Genomic DNA, 18,703 nt, shown 5'->3' on the forward strand with positions numbered 1-18,703 from the left:
GTACATCTTCCTAGAGGTAGATTTTCTAGCCTTTAACAGCATGGGAATCTTAAAGCCGCAACTGTAAAGTAGGATAGAAGATTGGCCCTTGGGGACAGAAGATCTTCACTTAGAAGTCTCCAAGGAGCATCAGCGACAAGCCATAATAGATCAGTGTATCAAGGCTGGCGAGGCCAGTCTGGAGCCACCATAATGACCGGAATTCCCTTCCGCCTCGATCCTGCACAGGAGTCTTGGCAGAAGTTTGAGAGAGGGGGCTAAATCAGATGATACTGACTCCAAGGAGCCACTAAGGCGCCTGTGGTGTCGGCTAGAGGCTCCGGAGACCGTACCACAAACCTCTATACCTGTTGAGACAAGAGGCCAACAGGTCCACCTTGGAGTACCCCACCGGAGACAACAAACCTTCGGATGAAGCGACCATTCCCCTGGTCCAACACCTGTCGACTGAGGTACTCCGCATGACAATTTTCCACCCCTGTAATGTGTACAGCAGAAGGCTGGAATGACTGCCCATCTTAAAACACTGGCTACTTCCTGAGCCACCAAGGCACTCGTGCCCCCTCGGTGATTGACAGGCCACGGCCATGGCACTGTCCTGAAGACAAATTGTCCAATAATCCAGACATTCTGATCACTCAAGAGTTCCAGTACATTGAAAGAGTCCAGCCTACCGATCAGAGTCCAGATCCCCTAAACACAAGCTGTGCCAAGCACACCTCCCCACCAGACAGGCTGGCATCCATGATGACAAACGTCAAGTACAGGGGAGAAAGGATTTTTCCTGCCAAAAAGCCACCAGATCAGGGACCCTCTCCTATCCCGGCTCAACAGGATCAGGATTGTCTAGAGACAAGAGGATTGTCCCATTTCACCAGGATCTCTTTTTGCAGATATCACGTGTGGAACTGTGCAAACAAACGCCTCAAAGAGGTAGACCCATCAGGCCCGGCACCCGCATGAAAGTCTGGAGGGATGACCATCTGCTGAACAGAAGATGAATAGCCTCTTGCAATTTCTGGAGTTTTTCCAGGGGAAGAAACACTCTGGCCGAGTCAGACGCAGATAGTCTAGTCTTGTGGGCAGAACCAGAGTAGACCTCTGAAGGTTCAGAATCCAACCAACTCCCTCAGTTCACAGAGTAATCTCCAAATTGTCTAACAGAGCAGTCAGACTCTGCTCACAGAAGATCCTCTAGGTACCCCAGTACCGCGATCCCCCGCTGACGCAACAATGCTAGTACCGGGGCAAACACTTGTGAAGGCCCGAGGATCAGAAGAGAGACCAAAGGTTAACGCCACAAACTGATAATGCTCCTCGTCCAAGCGGAGATAGCGCTGGTTACCAGCGCATATTTAATGTGAAGATAGGCGTCCTTGATGTTGATAGAAGCGAGAAAGTCCCATGTAGGGACACCACTACCGAGCAAATGGACTCCCATTTGGAACTTCTGTACCCGCACAAAGCAGTTTATCGCCTTGAGGTCCAGAATTTGACATACCTTGCCTTCCTTCCTGGGAACTGTAAACAGGTTTGAGTAAAACCCCTGAAAACGTTCTAAAGTCGGAACAGGGACAATCACCCCTTGAAGTAACAAGTCTTCCACTGCCACAAAGACCTCGTAAGCAATCCAGGGACAAGCACAGGTTGGAAGGGAAGAACCTTTATGGAGAATAAGACCAAAACTCGATCTTGTAGCCAGACCAAATGACTGTGGACCCACTTGTCCTGTACCAGGGAGGTCCAGGGATCCAGAAACTTAATGTCATCCAACGAAGATCCAAACAGGGAATCCCCCACAAACGGGAGATCAGATAAGGCCTTCCTTTAGAAGTCTGGTCCGTAGACCAGAATTTCAGCTAGATAATACGCTGAAGGACCACTGCGTTGACAGTCTAGAAAGCAAAAGATCCGCATCCAAAGAGGCATCACAGACAAACTGTAGGTCCTGTAGCCCCTGGACCAACTGACCCGCCAGCTCCGCAAAGGCAGGGGGAAGCTGCTCCCACTCCAGTTCCCGGCAAAAAAGTTTAGCCCACTGTCCGTTTGCACCACCATGGCAATCGTAAATAACGGCCTAAGTGCTGAACCAGCCACAGTTAACATATGGCAGGCCAGAGTCTGACCGATCAACCAGATCTTTAAAGGCAAGGGACTCCTCAACCGGAATTAAGGTGGCTAGATCTAACCTGGAAAGCAGCAAGTTCACTACAGGTGGGACTATCCACTTTAAGCAGGGAATCCTCCGGATACTGCATTGCAAAATGCTTAGGGACTGCAAAAGTGTGTTTTGGACAACCCCACGGTTTTGTTGCTATATTATCAAAGTGGGCCTTGGTGGGCCTGTGGGTGCCAAAAGGGACCGGCACCTCCGATGCAACATTAACCGCATCCTCCATCTTTAAAGTTTCACGCACTGACACAATCAGCACATCCACAAGGGCCTTTTCATGCGCAGCTAGAGGAGCAAAGCCATCATCCTCACTACCTGAGCATGTAGGGTGTATGGACGCAGACCCAGGAGGGTAATGCCTCGTACACACGCAACGATTGTTGGCCGTGAATTTTCAGCCAACGTCCAATCGTCGGCTTGTTAGTATGATGCTTCCGGCAACCGACTGCGACTTTTCGGCCGAACAAAATCTGGTGTGCATGCTATAAAATTTTTGTTGGCCGTCACAACACAATAGCCAATTTTCCGTCAGTCAGTACAGATTTCGGCAGACAAAAATCAGATGAGCAAGACTGGGCATGCTCAGAAGAAAAAACACACGGAAAGTAAACCAGCACATGACATCACTTCTGAAGTTGGTTGTTGGCCGAAAAAGTTTGTGTGCAGTCTAGAGCACATTTCAACCAACACAACAACACTGGACAAAAGACGGCCGATCGGTCGGCCAACAATCGTTGCGTGTACGAGGCATAACTCACAGCTGGATCAGAATCTGGCAAAACAGATGAAGGCAGAGGGGACACCTTTTGATAGTGTCCAAGGTGGATTTGGTCCTGGGAAATTGGGCTAAGGACTCCAGGACCCCTGTCAGTGCAGTCAGACTGTTGGGACCCAGAGGGCCTGGCAGCCTCTATGAGGGGATCGGGTAGGGAAATGTTCTCCAGGCACTCCATTAGTGAAGAGGGGGACCCACAAAAATAAAAAAAAATAAAAAGTATCACACTGCTAGGGACACCCCTCACCGTGCTGGCAGCACCTTAGGGCCCAGCACAGAGAACTTCCGCTGCTATAGCAGAGAAGGAGAGAGGACCCCACAAAAAGGACTCACCACCAATCAGGTACTTACAGCCCCAAGCTAACTGCACACCATGCGGCGATCAGGAAAAGAAAGATCTAGGAGTTAGCACTAGGGGATCAAGAGTAGCTCCCGCTGCCAAAATCACCACCCATTTAGCTTCAAAGAACATAGCTGCTGCTATTTTCAGTGAGAAAACCAAAAGAAAATAGCCGCTGAGGCTTCACAAACATGGACCTCGATCTATAGCACAAAAGATTACAAGAAAATGGCGGCCCTGAACGGCACCGCACTGCTCCCAACAGGAAGGGGGCCCTAGCAGGAGCCCCCACCAGGTTAGGCATCCTCCCAAAAGTCGATTGTGCAGGCGGCACAGGATTAGACTTGCCAAAAAACATCTAAAAAAGCCAGACAATTCTGGAAAAGGATTCTTTGGAAGAATGAAGTCAAGCTTAATCTGTAAAAGAATGACGGAAGAAAAAAAAAAAAAAAAAGTGTGGCGAGGGCTTGGAGCATGATCCAAAGCACACAAGGTCCTCTGTAAAACATGGTGGAGGCGGTGTGATGGCATGGGCATGCAAAGCTTCCAGTGGCACTGGGTTATAGGTGTTTATGGGTAATGTGACAGAAGACAGAAGCAGCCGGATGAATTCTGCAGTGTTGACTGTCAGCCCTGATTCAGCCAAACGCAGAAAAGTGGATTGCACAGCACTTCGCAGTACACATGGACAATGATCCAAAAACACTGCAAAAACAACCCAGGAGCTTTTGAAGGAAAATTTTACAATGGCTGAGTCAATTACCTGATCTTAACCCAATTGGGTTTGCATTTCACTTGAAGACAAAACTAAAGACAGAAAGACCCAAAAACAAAGAACTGAAGACTGCTGCAGTTCGAGCCTGGCAAGGCATCAGAAAGGAGAAAACCCAGTTTCTAAAATTTTTGCTTGATTATTTATGTTCAACCCCGTAAATTAAAAAGTAAACTCTTCCTTTTTTCCCCCTGCAAAGTAAATGCATAATGTGCTAGTATGCGATGTGACACTTACCTGCAACAAAGCATGCGTTGTTCCTGCTGCATCCATCTTCCCCTGTCTTCCTTCCGGGTCTGCGGACTCCGGCTGCATTACTGGCTGGAGCCGCGTGACGTCACTCGCATTAGTGCGGGAGCAGTCAGTCACGACAAAGGGCTCTGTAGAAACGGCATGGGCGGCTGTTTCTTCAGAACGCATGCGCCAATGACATTGGCTGCATGCAATGTAAATATCTCCTAAACGGTGCAAGTTTAGGAGATATTTACAGCACCTATAGGTAAGCCTTATCTATAGGTAAAAGTTTACCTATGGGTTTATAACCACTTTAAAGCTGAAAGTCTCCACTTCAAATTCATTTTGTTTTAATTTTTTTCTGGTACATACGGAGCCAAAAATATGGAAATTGTGCCCGTGTTCAAATATATATATATGGACCCAACTACCTGTGGATCCTGCAAGAAAACGAATAGATTTGTGCTGCATGCTCATTTGGTATTGTTCCAAGCCATCTGTCTACAGCCAAAGTTAGAGAGGAGAGAGGGGGAGGCGTTTTGTAACCTTTCTAGGGTGACAACACTGCTCCTTTATAACAATACAGTAAGTATAGTCACACTAGGACAGAAAGGCTGTTACTGGCAGGATGACCAGGAAAAACAACACCCACACAATTCAGGCTGCAATAGGTTACATTATTGGTCTTGGGGTTAGATACATTTAACCCTTGATTCACACAATGATGGATTTTTGGTGCACTTTTGCAGTGCAACTTTAACACATTTACATGCATTTCACAAGCATTTTATTGCATTTCTTTTGAAGCCTATGGGGCAGAAAAAGTGCTGCAACTGCACTAAAGAAGCGCCTGCACTTTTTTCAAAAACACCACAGCTGTGCTGCATTAAAGGATTTGTTAAGTCAGGAGGTTTGATCGTAATGCAATCTATGCATTAAGATAAAAAGGCCTGTGTGCAGCAGCCTCCCCAGCACCCCCTAATACTTACCCGAGCCCCATCTGTCCAACGATGTCCATCGGCTGTTCAGGACTCACTTCCGATTGGTTGAGATACAGCGACACACCATTGGCTCCCGTGGCTGTCAAAGTCAGTTACCCAATCATAGCAGGCAAGTATAACTTTTTTTTTTAATAAGCACATAAGACTTTACAAACACTTTAATGTGCAGGCACTACATTGAATAAGGCAATTTCCGTTGCAGTGTAGTGCAGGAAAAACAGTGTTAAATGGGGCCTTAAAGAACATAAGGACTCACTCAACCTTCCCTTGTTAGGGGCCCTAGAACAATATAGTCAGGTACTGCTTGCCATTGACGAACAGCTGAGCCACCGAGGCTAGGAGGAGAGAGCCCTGTAAACATCATCGGGGGATATTTATTTCCATGCATGACTTCCTATTTTTATGGCTTCTATTAACTTCAAATAAATGGTGTTACACTAGGGCGGTGTGCGCTCTGTTCCTTTATTTTTTGTACAGCTGCTTTGCCTCATATCCCATGGAGGGTTAGGAGAGCTGCCACGCTTCATTCATGTGTTTCACCACAGGCCATATTACAAGATTCCCCAGCTTGAGAATCAATCTCCAGGATCTGCGCAGGGACTGGTAATGTGTGTTTTCTCTGTACTGCTTGCCATTGCTTCACAAAGAATCTGGTAAACCACAAAACAGTGTTCCAAGGCAACTAAATTCGGACAAAAGGCAAGGCAAAATTTAGTTTTGGATAGAGTGGAAATGGTTTAGAACCCACCAGTTTTTATTGCCGTCTGTGTCCTCGTTAAGAGATTCACCCTCTTTGTCCTTTTTACCATTATTAATAAAAGTCAAAGAAAAGCCCAAACTTTGGGTTGTCTCCAGAAAAGTAATAGAGGGGAAATCTTCCAATGGGGACATTAGTCAACTGGTAACCTGGGGGTCCACAATGAATTCCCCCAATTTGCAGGGATTTCCTCTTCCTGTTTGGCTATGGGACAGGAAGTGAGGAAAATCTGTCCAATGGGAGAAAGATAGAAAAAACCTTACAGGGGTTATAACCTTCCCTTTTCAAAAAAAAGTTTTGCCTATAGTTCTACTTTAAGGCTTCATGTAACCTAGCAGAGCCTAAACTTGAGTTTAAGAGCTTTTGGCTTTTTTGCCAAACCTAAACTCAACTCCATAAAAGCCTATGTGTTGATGTGCACAGGCTTTTACCAAAGTTAAGGAGCTGCCGCTGTTAGGGGAGCTTCAACCTCCCTCAACTGAGCACGGAAGAATGGCGTTAAGAATCGGAACGTTTCAGTGCCGGTTCACACTGGCGAGTTGCAGAACCCTGAAAATCCACTGCGGATTCCTGCATTGCATCGGACTCGCAGGCAGTTCACACTGCCATATACAAACGGCTGGGAGTGTCAATACAAAGTTAATGACACCCCCAGATTAGTTTGCATATCGCAGTGCAAACTGTCAGTCGGACATGAATCGGATTGCATAGGTGACACATGCGATACGATTCTGGTGCAGACCAAAAAGGGTCCTGCACGACTTGTTCCAAATACAGTCATAGAATCTGTATGGCTGAATTCGCATCGCACAGACATTGCATGCGATTTGCAGAGCAGTGCGAATCACATGCGATGTCTGACATCGCTATAGTGTGAACTGCCACTTATCCGTCGCTGTGGGAAATGCAAACCACATTGCGAATTGGATGAGTTTTCTGTAGCCAGCGGTCAAAGTTGGTAGTATGTACATGAAGCCTAATGCCTCGTACACGCAACAATTACCGGCCGAACGATCGTCCGACTTTTGTCCAGAGTTGTGTTTTGTTGGTTGGAATGTGCCTAGACTGCACACAAATTTTCTTGGCCAACAAAAAACAACATCAGAAGTGATGTCATGTTCTGGTTTACTTTCTGTGTGTTTTTTCTTCTCTGAGCATGCCCAGTCTTGCTCATCAGATTTTTTTTTTGCCGAAATCTGTACTGACTCAGAAAATCGGCCGTTCTGTTGATGGCCAAGAAAAATTTTATAGCCTGCACAACAGTTTTTTTTCAGCCAAAAAGTCGGAGTCGGTTGTCGGAAGCATCATACTAACAAGCCGAAAATCGGCCGATCAGACGTTGGCTGAAAATTCACGGCCAACTATCGACGCGTGTGTACGAGGCTTTAGACCACACAGCTTCCTGGACAAACCAGCTCACCTTCTGTTGAAAAAGGAGCGTTCGCTTTTCTAGATTCGTGTTAGAACTGTCACCATTTTCAACCAGCATTTGTTCTAAAGATAAATAAACCCTACCAACTGGACTTTAGCCTTCCAATTCCATCCTAGGCTTCATTACTATTCATATTGTATAAAGCAGTTACAACCCCTAGTCACTGTAAAGGAACTGAAATATGGAAGCTACCACTGATGACCTTTACAAGGTTTATGGCTCGGAGTAGATTGTCCACACCCTTTACTACCCGTTACCTCCCTGACCAGATATGCCCATTGCTGTTCAAGTCAGGACCCTTAACCTGGCCATAGATGATTCGAATTGCAGCCAGTTCAGCAGGGATCGGCCAAGATTCTAAACAATGGGCAGGCTGGTTGTAACCAAGTTAATACAGCCATCGACTTTGGTATAACCATCCTGACTGATTTTTGTATGCAATTACCGCCAGTGGCTATAGCCACTAGCAATAAACACTGCTATTCCAGCAGGAACAGCTCCAGCAAGGAAAGAGTTGCATCATCTATGACCTGCCCTAGGGTGGCCATGCACGCTACAATCTAGATTGTACAATATTTAATAAATTTCCCAAAACTATGCAATATGACAAACCCATACAAGCCAATTTCTAGCCAATCGCAAAGGCCTTTAGCAGTTGGTAAAATTGACCTAAAGGAGACCATCAGATCATATAGTGTATGATAGAGCTTTGTTTGTGTCATCAACAGAAGATACCTTAGGATAAGAATTCAGCCTGAAACCGTGACCTCCATGGTGCAGACACCTGATGCAAGTCACCAATTGCAGCTTGTACATTTTAGTTTGACAGATTTCATTTACAGCTACTCTGCCTGGGTGAAAAAAATTCCAAATTAAAATGGATGCAAACCCTCATATACCCAGTGAAGTGCACAGCCTCAGATGAAACCCAGATGAGAAATCTCCCTACATAAATTTTACAGTATATCTGCGATCTTCAGCTTTCTACACTGTTTAGATGAAAGTGAACATATGTCAGAATTTTTTTTTCCTGTTCCAGCACTGGAGTGAAGTCTTGGCATACACCGACAGCTGATTGGAGAAAGGCACACACCCCCGAATTGGCATTGGCACAGGAGGGAAGAACCAAGCAGAGCTGTGCTGTGAATAGTCCAGCTCTCTGCTAATCCATCTATGCACCCACCGCAACACAAATTTCCAGCTGCTTTAATTTCCGTTCAGAGAACTTGTCAGAAGATATGCTGAAAGCAGAGGAACGGAGCAAAAGACAGGATTTAGGGCTTTGAAAAGAGATAAGTAAACACTACGGATGTGTGTCCAGGTCAAATTTCACAAATGGGGTTTACATCCACTTTAAAGGTGCCTTAAAGAGTTCTTATACTCCCTTTCCAGCATCCTGTGTCACCCATCCAGCACTTCAGCCTCAGTCCGTGCTTAGTACCCAACACTACTAGAAGTAAAGCCCACATCCCACACTGGGCACAATGGTTCTATCACACTGCTGCGTCCTCTAAGCCTCAGGTGGCACAGGCACCCAACACTTAAGGGTCACATTCTAAAGAGACCATTTGAAGCTGCAATGCAGGAACAGAAGGCAGGTAGGACACGCCCCTGGAGAGGTGACTAACTCCGGTATATACTTTGTTTTTTCCTCCCCTTTAACCCTGTAGGTTCAACAACTGCTGTACTAACCATGCGAGGTTAGTTCATCGATCGCCCCACACTGAGCAGTAGTGTTTTCACAGGGGGACGCCCCCCCAAAACACTACAATCAGCGCTCTCTGCCATTGGCAGAGAACACTGATCGGGAGTCAGTCAGTTGCTGTTTTTCGAGCATGCATGTTAGACAAAAGCCGGCAGTATATACACAAGGGCCGAATGTTGGCCGTTTTTTTGAACCAGCAAACGTCACAACAGTCGGCCCGTGTGTACAGGGCTTAAAAGCCCTTTTAGACCCCTTCCACACAGGGCAGGCTCCGGTTTGATCAGCAGGGGATCTGTCCACTGATCAGAACAAGAGATGACATGTGTCCACCCAGTTTATGCAGAGCAAACACAACAGAGCTCACTTTGCTCTATGGGTGGCCGGGTGTAAATGAGCTCTGCTGTTCATTTACACCCATTTTAGCAGACCAGATCGGAGTTGGAGGGTGTAAACTGACAGAAGTCCGATTACACCCATAGGGGTGAATGGACAGTCCAATCAGGGTCCTCCTGAAAACCTGAGGCAGATCTGATAAGAATCATGTGAAAGGGAACCTTTGTTTTCTACCATGATAGCTCAGCTATAACCAATTTCCAAAAATCGAATTGTATTAAAAGTGTTACTAAGCCCAGGACCCTGCATTCCCTATATCTGGTCTCCCACAGTACACAGAATTATTTTTTTTTTTTTTAGTAAATATACCCAAATATCTTTTCTCATCAGCAGTATAGCAGGCTTAATACTTCCACCAGTGTCTGGCCAAGCACTGGTTAACCACTTCCCGCCCGCCCTATAGGCAATTGACGGCGGGAATGTGGTTGTATTATCCTGACCGGACGTCATGACGGCGGCAGGATAATACAGCTCTGCGCACCCCCCGATGACACCCTGCATCTCCGATCTCGGTAAAGAGACTACTGACGTAACCCTTTACCATGTGATCAGCCGTGTCCAATCACGGCTGGTCACATAGTAAACAGGAACAGCCGTTGATCGGCTTTCCTTAGTTCGTGCCTGACAGGCACGAGTAAAGGAACGCCGATCGGCGGCTCCCCTGACGGGGGGGGGGGTTTCGGCACTGGTAATCAGATCATTGATTACCAGTGCAGACCCTCAGGAGGGGGGTGCCACTAGAACCACCAGGGATGCATGCTATGGCCACCAGGGATGGCAATCAGGGCTCAGGGAGCCCCCCATTGCCCTCCCTATCAGTGCTGCCCACAAGTGCCCATCATTGCCATCTTTCAGTGTCGCCCACCAGTGGCCATTATTGCCCACCAGTGCCGCCTATCAGTGCCGATCAGTGCCCACCAATGCTGCATATCAGTGCCACCCCATCAGGCAGGAAAAAAACGTATTTACAAAAAATTGTATAACAAAAAAAACCTTTTTTTTTTTTCCAAACTTTTCGGTCTTTTTTTATTTGTTTAGCAAAAAGGAAAAAACCCAGAGGTGATCAAATACCACCAAAAGAAAGCTCCATTTGTGGGGGGAAAATGTCATAAATTTGGTGTAGGTACAGTGTTGCATGACCGCGCAATTGTCATTCAAAATGCAACAGCGCTAAAATGGGAAAATTGGCCTGGGCAGGAAGGGAGGAAAGTGCCCTGTATTGAAGTGGTTAAAGTTTGTAGGAGTTTATTCGCCTCTGACTGTCCTTTGAGGCTGCAGAACCCCTGACCCTCTGTCTGGACAGTACTGATTGGCCCTGTGCAGATCACATGCACCCTCGCAAAAAAAAAAAAAACCTCTAACAATACACAAACTGAACATGTACAGAGTGCTTACAGGGCTCTGTATCAGTAGATGGATTGTGGATGGAGGGTTAGAGAAGAAAGGATCAAACAGCCACAAAACAATGTGGAGGATTAACCCCTAGGTTCCATGGGGAGTATAACAAGAATGCTTTACTGCATATACAGACTGATTGTACTGTTGCGGTTCAAGAATACATACATATCAGTCCAGTCCTATGATGGCTGCAGTACTTTTCTATCCCCCCCCCCCCCCCCCCCGTAAGCCTACAACCACTTCACTCCTAAATGGCTGAGACGTCAGCGCAGCACCACTGGCTCCCGCTGCTGTGAAATTCAGTGAGCCAATCAGGAGAGAGAGGGAGGGGCCAGCCAAGCTGCTTGCTGTGGGTGCACAACAGGAGGGAAGGACTAAGAGCACCAAAGAGGGACCCGAGAAAAGGATCTGGGCTGCTCTGTGCAAAGTCACTGCACAGAGCAAGTAAAATATGTTTTTTGGTAACAGCGACTTTACAATCACTTTGCCATAATGTGCTAGTATGTACAGCATACTAGCACATGGCAGATGTGTGTCAAACGGAGCCCTCAGTGCTGCGCTGGCAGCACTCCCATCTTTGCCTGGTCATCCTTCTGGGTTTATGCTCTCAAGCCTGATGTGCGGACATCACTCCCATGCATGTCACTGCAGCACGGTCCTCTGCAATCAGCCATAGGCTGCCAACACCGATCGGCTGCTGGCTTTCCAGCATGCTCAGTCAACAGAAGCCAGCCGTGTGATCAGCTTCTGTCAAACAAGGACCTATACACAGGACAAATGTCAGCCAATATCTACTATACCAGCTAGTTTTGGCCCATGTGTATGGGGCTTTACAATATACTTACCTGTAGGCACAAATGGTAAAGAGGAGCTCCAGTCTGAAAAAATAAATGTAAAAAAGTCAGCAGCTACAAATAGTGTAGCTTTTGACTTAATATAAGAACACTTACCTGTCCAGGGATCCTGCGATCTTCCGGGTTCAGAAGCTGGCATCTGTAGTAAGAGAACAAGGAAGCGAAGTCTTGCGGCTTCACTGCCAGTTTTCTGCTGCTCGAGTCATTCTGCATTTTCTAATTGGTCCCATTGACTTCTAGGACCTGTGTGTCCCAGAAAGCAGCAGTGGGAAAGGAGGAGGGGGCCAGAAATTATAGATGGCTGATTTAGCCTGGACATGGGAGCGGGTACCTGTCACTCTTACCCCCCCCCCTAAAAAAAAAAAGGGGGGGGGGTGACGACCAGCAGAGCTATCCCTTTACATCCAAGTTTACCGTCGCAGCTGGAAAACAAAGGATCAGCTGTAGCATGTGTACTATACTGTCTGGCTGCAGTGTTAGCATTTAGTCATGGGGAGGCACAGACCAGCCACCTGCTTTTACTGCCCCCCATATGAAGTGGTCCTAGGGGGATCGCCTCCACTGGCAGCAAACAGGGCAGGTTTGGGTGGTTTTTCTGCCCATAAAACACCCAAAACCACCTTACTGCCAGAACAAGGCAGGTAATAGGCACAGTACACAGAGGCGGTGGGGTCAGAAAACAATCAGTTTTGAAGGGGGTGACTTTCCACCATCCCCACTGCAAGGAGCGTCCTCTAGAGGTCAAAATCCATAAAGTGATATAGAACACTGGTGACAACAAGCCCCAACTACACAGGACAGCTTTTATGTGAATATACTTTATAAATTCTGTCACTTTATTCAGGAATAGTCCAACAAATACAGAACCCTCATTACTACTCATACCAAAACCCAACACTAATCAAGGGCCGATCACAACAGTACACATGGTAAAACCCAAGCAACAGCCATTCACATATCCACCAGGACAGGAGTCACCCGGTACCGGGGGAGACACACGAGTCATCAGTGACCGGCAGCTCCACTCCCCGCCATACCTCCTACAGACAGGACGCCGCATACCTAATCCCGCCACAAGGCCCGGCTGTAGGCGGAGCCAGCGTCAGGCGTGCACTATATAGGATTCTTCTATACACTCCACACTGACCTGAGCAGAGGACTAACCAGCCAGGGCGGACACAGATACAAGGAATCCCGCCCACCCGCCATGCTGCTGCTTAAATAGAGCCGCCATGCCGCCGACCAATCACTTAGCAGGCAGCTGGAACGTGGGGGTGGGCTATGTTTAGCACACATCAGTGATTGGTTAGATTGTCTTCCAGAGCGTACAGTGAGAGCATTTTATGGTGTTAAAGATAAAACAGTACATCTGGGATGGGTGTTCAGTAATGGGGAATCCATTGTACAGCCAGCACTGATTAGGATTGCCACCTCATCCCTTTAATCCAGGACACATATTAATTACACAGGTTCTGAGGCTGATATAATGCAGATAAGGCTCCAAGTGAGTTTAATTACCACATTAATCAGCCACAGAACCTGTGTAATTAATATGTCCTGGTTTAAAGGGATGAAATGGCAACCCTAGCACTGATAGAGGAATGAAGTCTGGAAGATGTGTATAAAAAGCCAATAAGAGGGTGCAGGTCATTTCCTCATTACTGACTGACCATGCCTGTCCATGTGGAGGCTAGGGGTTGGCACCTCATCCCTTTAAACCCCAACACATTTGAATTACACATATTCTGAGGCTAATTTAATGCAGATAAGGCACCAAGTGAGTTTAATTGCCACCTTAAAGCGGAGTTCCGGTGTAACGTTAAAAAACCATACCCCGTGAAGAAACCATACCCTCGTCACTTCCTGTGAGAAACAGCTGAGCAGCGAAGGAGTGCGCATGCTCAGAGAGCCGGAAACATCATGGAAGGGCAGAGAAGATGACAAGTGCGCATGCTCAGAAGGTATGAAATAATTACGGTAGTGAAAGTAATGTTAAACTTGCGGCGGTTACATAAAACAGCGCGGCTGCACTATGAGACATGTCCGCTCCTATCCTTGTAACTTTCCTGATGTGGGCTAATAAATATGAAAGCGGCAGCGGGTGTATGAGATGTAAATGTCGGCTCCGTGATCCGCTTTTATATTTATTACCCCAGATCAGGGAAGTGTCAGGGAGAGGAGCGGAGTTCACTCATAGTGCAGAGGAAATGTTTTAATGTAATGCAAGTATAACGTTAAACACACTGCCGTGAGAAATCCATACCCTCCGGAAGTGACGAGGGTATGGTTTTCTCACGGGTATGGTTTTTTCACGGAACACCGGTGTTCTAAAATTTAGTCGGACCCGTGAAAATTCCGGACCCTCGTCACTTCCGGTGATACTACGTCACCACCAGCTCCTTGCGAGCCCCGGTGCGTATGCGCACAAGACATTTTCCAGGTCCGATGAGATTTTAAGACTTTGCTAACAGCTGACTGAGAGGAGGAGGAGGGGCTGAGGTAGGACGACAACACTGCCGCGGGAAAAGTTTACAACACCGCCGCATCATCGAGCAAGGAACATGTTGAAGAGCTGACTTAGAGGGGACTGTCCGTCCCGAGGAGGCGGGAAGGAAGTGAATATATATAATTTTAGAACAGGTCCCTAGACTTTCGCCCTCACATAGAGCCACTTCCGCCTGTTCTCCCGATACTTCCGCCCTTACTGACACATACCTCCGCCTAAAGTCCATAGACTTCCGCCCTCACATAGAAGTGAATTCCGCATTCTGTATGGAAACTAATAGAGAACTCCTCTAAGTCAGCTCTGCAACAAGTTCCTTGCTCGATGATGCGGTGGTGTTGTAAAATTTTCCTGCGGCGGTGTTGTCATCCTACCTCAGCCCCTCCTCCTCCTCTCAGTCAGCTGTTAGCAAAGTCTTAAAATCTCATCGGACCTGGAAAATGTCTTGTGCGCATGCGCACCGGGGCTCGCAACAGCTGCTGGTGGTGACGTAGTATCACCGGAAGTGACGAGGATCCGGAATTTTCACGGGTCCGACTAAATTTTAGAACACCGGCCACAAAATCATGCCTGTAGATTTTATGGCATCCACTTCCTTATCCTTACCTGAGCAATAATTGGATATTCCCGGCTTTTTTTTTTTTGCTTACTTACCTTATTAGAGAGGATAATATACTCACCTTACCATCCACTTCCTCCTTCCTCGGCCGCGGCCCGCGCCGTCACTTCCGCTTTGCAATGATTCCTGGGAGCTGAACGTCATCGCTCCCAGGAATCAATGCGCCTGCACCGGCCCCAACGTCAGTTCCGGTTTAGGCGCATCATACCTTGCTAAACAGCTTCTGGGCATGCCCAGAAGCTGTGCAGGGATGACTCTGCAGACCCGGAAGTGATGGCGGGGTCAGCACAGTGCATCGTGGGACTGAAGAGGATGCAGAAGAGGATCGCGCTTCAAGCTGCCCACACCTGAGATGGCAGCGCTGGAGAAGAAATTTTAAAAGTAAGTATTTCTTCTAAAAGGTAAGTGTGAACGGGGACAGATCAGAGTCGATACATTGTGGAATGTACTAGCCCTGACTGTCCCGGGGGTATGTTCATTGAAATTTTTTTTCTGTGGCCGGAACTCCTCTTTAATCAGCCACAGAATCTGTGTAATTCATATGTGTTCAAGTTTAAAGGGATGAGGTGACAACCTTAGTGGAGGCAGCCATCTTGGTAGAGTTAGGGCTTTGCTTTCTCATGTCAGATCCTCCAGAAAGGTGAACAGTGCTCGGGACACTGGAGCGATGTCACTAAGGTCCCTTTCACACATACGGTCCGATCAGATCCGCCTGTCATTTTTTCAGGCGGCCATGATCGGATGCCCCATGCATCTCTATGTCAGCGGAGACATGTCCGTCTGTCCATGGATGGAAACCCTATTTTACATCTGTCCAGCGGATCGGATGAGAACGGACAGGTGGTCCGTTCTCATCTGATTCTCCCATAGGGGACAGTGAGGATCTGACAGCTCTGTCTACGCACACAGAGCGGAGACGGAGCTGTCATCCGCCTGCTCAGTGGGGATTGGCAGATAGATCCCCCGCTGAGCAGAACGGCTCCGTTGACGGAACAGAGCCGTGTGAAAGGGGCCTAAAGCCTCGTACACACGCAACGAATTTCCGCCGACCGGTCGAATGAGACGAAAATCGGACGTGTTTTGATGGTCGACAAAAATTTTATAGCCTGCACACCAGGATTTTTCCGGCCGAAAAGTCGGAGTCGGTTGTCGGAAGCATCATACTGACAAGCCGAAAATCGGCAGATCGGTCGTCGGAAGAAAATTCCAGGCTGAATTTCCACTCGTGTGTACGGGCCTTTAGTCTCACTTCCAATCTCCTGACTTTAGCAGTCTCAGTCAGCAGTGTCTTCAAGTGGAATTCCTGCCTAACACTAATTACTCTGAAAGCTGACTTCCATACAAAGGGGAAGCTCCACTTATCTGCTTCAACCCTCCAGTGCCCAGGGCCGGCCCTACAATGGGTCCCAGTGGGTCCATTGGACCCAGGCGGCAGATGAGCAGGGGCGGCCCCTGTAGAAGAAAAGAAAATCATTGCCACAGACAGTAAATGTTGCGGTGCGGGCGTGCGGCTGGCGGCCGCAGCTGGGACTCGTCTCGGAGACTAGTATTCAAATTGACTGGTCTGGCCGCCGTCTCTGTCTCGGCTCCTGTCTGAGTGTCACGGTCACTCACCACCTCCTATGCTGCAGTGCTGACTGGCCGAGCCGGGGCGAGCCGTGAGCGGCAATGCGGCTGCCGGTTGGTTGTGCAGTGTAGGTGGGCAGGCTTGTGGGGCGGAGCCAGTGCAAGAGAGCGGTGGACTCGGCGGAGCAGCTTTCCAGGCACCAGGCAGCAACAGAACCACTTGACTTAAGGCAAGAGGCCCAGCCCAGATCATCCTCGAATTGCAGTGTGCAGGAAGAGGTAAGGTAGAAGTAGGAAACTGCAATACAGCCGGGGTGTTTTTTTTATTTTACAAATCCTTTGTTACAAAGGATTTGTAAAATAAAAAAAACACCCGAGCTGTATTGCATTTTCCTACTTCTATCTTGCAGTTTTCCTTGAAATAGTTATGTGTGTTCCAGGCTATAACTATATAACTGAGAGCTTATGTGGATGATGCTATGGATGTAGCCTTGGGACAAGGAGCCCCCAGTGGAGTCTACAAAGGCTTTGGATGGGCTTCTTGTCCCTAGGCTACATCCATAGCATCATCCACATAAGCTCTCAGTTATATAGTTATAGCCTGGAACACACATAACTATTTCAAGGAAAACTGCAAGATAGAAGTAGAAAAATGCAATACAGCTGGGGTGTTTTTTTTTTATTTTACAAATTCTTTGTAGATTCCACTGGGGGCTCCTTGTCCCTATGCTCCATAGCCAGGGCTGGCGCTCCCGCTAGGAAAACTAGGCAGCCGCCTAGGGCGCACTGCCGCCTAGGGGTGCACTGTTGCCTAGGGTAGGATGACCCGACATTTCAGAGGACAGTCTCCGGACTGAGGGCACTGTCCCCGGCCCAAATCTGTCCCTGGTTTTTTCCCCGCTTTGCAGGGCCAATCCTGGGTGGGTGCACTGTGAGCTGGGGCAGAGGGGGCGCACAGGGCCCGCCCTGTCATAGGTTCCACTGAGCCTATTGGGCTGCCTCCGAAAGGGGGGGGGGGGCGAGGGCGAGCGCCACCTGATTAAACAGAGCAGGGTTCTCATGCTTACCCAGAGCGGCCGCTGTAATGTGAAGTCCCACCTCCTGGACCGCCACCAACCTATGATAGACAGCACACTGGTGACGTCTATCATAGGAGCCGGTCCAGGAAGTTGGACTTCACATTACAGCGACCACGCCGGGTAAGCAGAAGAACTCTGCTCTGTGTAATCAGACGGTGCTCTAATCCCCATACACTGGTCACTCTGCATTGGATGGGGGCACTGGACACTCTGCATTGGATGGGGGCACTGGACACTCTGCATTGGATGGGGGCACTGGACACTCTGCATTGGATGGAGGCACTGGTCACTCTGTATTGGATGGGGGCACTGGTCACTCTGCATTGGATGGAGGCACTGGTCACTCTGCATTGGATGGAGGCACTGGTCACTCTGCATTGGATGGGGTCACTGGTCACTCTGCATTGGATGGAGTCACTGGTCACTCTGCATTGGATGGAGGCACTGGTCACTCTGCATTGGATGGGGGCACTAGTCACTCTGCATTGGATGGGGGCACTGGTCACTCTGCATTGGATGGGGTCACTGGTCACTCTGCATTGGATGGAGGCACTGGTCACTCTGCATTGGATGGAGGCACTGGTCACTCTGCATTGGATGGGGGCACTGGTCAGGCCGGTAAACTGGTAAATATAATATATACAAAAGCAGCAGTCTTGTGTGATCCCCAATATTGATATTACTGATATTTAATATTGGGGATCAGATAACACAAGACTGCTGCTTTTGTATATATTCTATTTACTGCTGATATATAATATTGGGAAATGGCCTGGGCTGGGGATCACACAGGACTGCTGCTTATATTACAATTTACTGCTGATATATAATATTGGGGATCACGCAAGCCTGCTGATTTTGTATATATAGTATATTTACTGCTGATATATAATATTGGGGATCACGCAAGCCTGCTGATTTTGTATATATAGTATATTTACTGCTGATATATAATATTGGGGATCAGATAACACAAAACTGCTGCTTTTGTATATATTATATTTACTGCTAATATAATGTCAGCAGTAAATATAATTTATACAAAAGCAGCAGGCTTGTGCGATCCCCAATATTATATATCAGCAGTAAATTGTAATATAAG

This window comes from Pelophylax lessonae, assembly GCF_965119305.1.
Source record: "Pelophylax lessonae genome assembly, chromosome: 10".
NCBI lineage: Eukaryota > Metazoa > Chordata > Amphibia > Anura > Ranidae > Pelophylax > Pelophylax lessonae.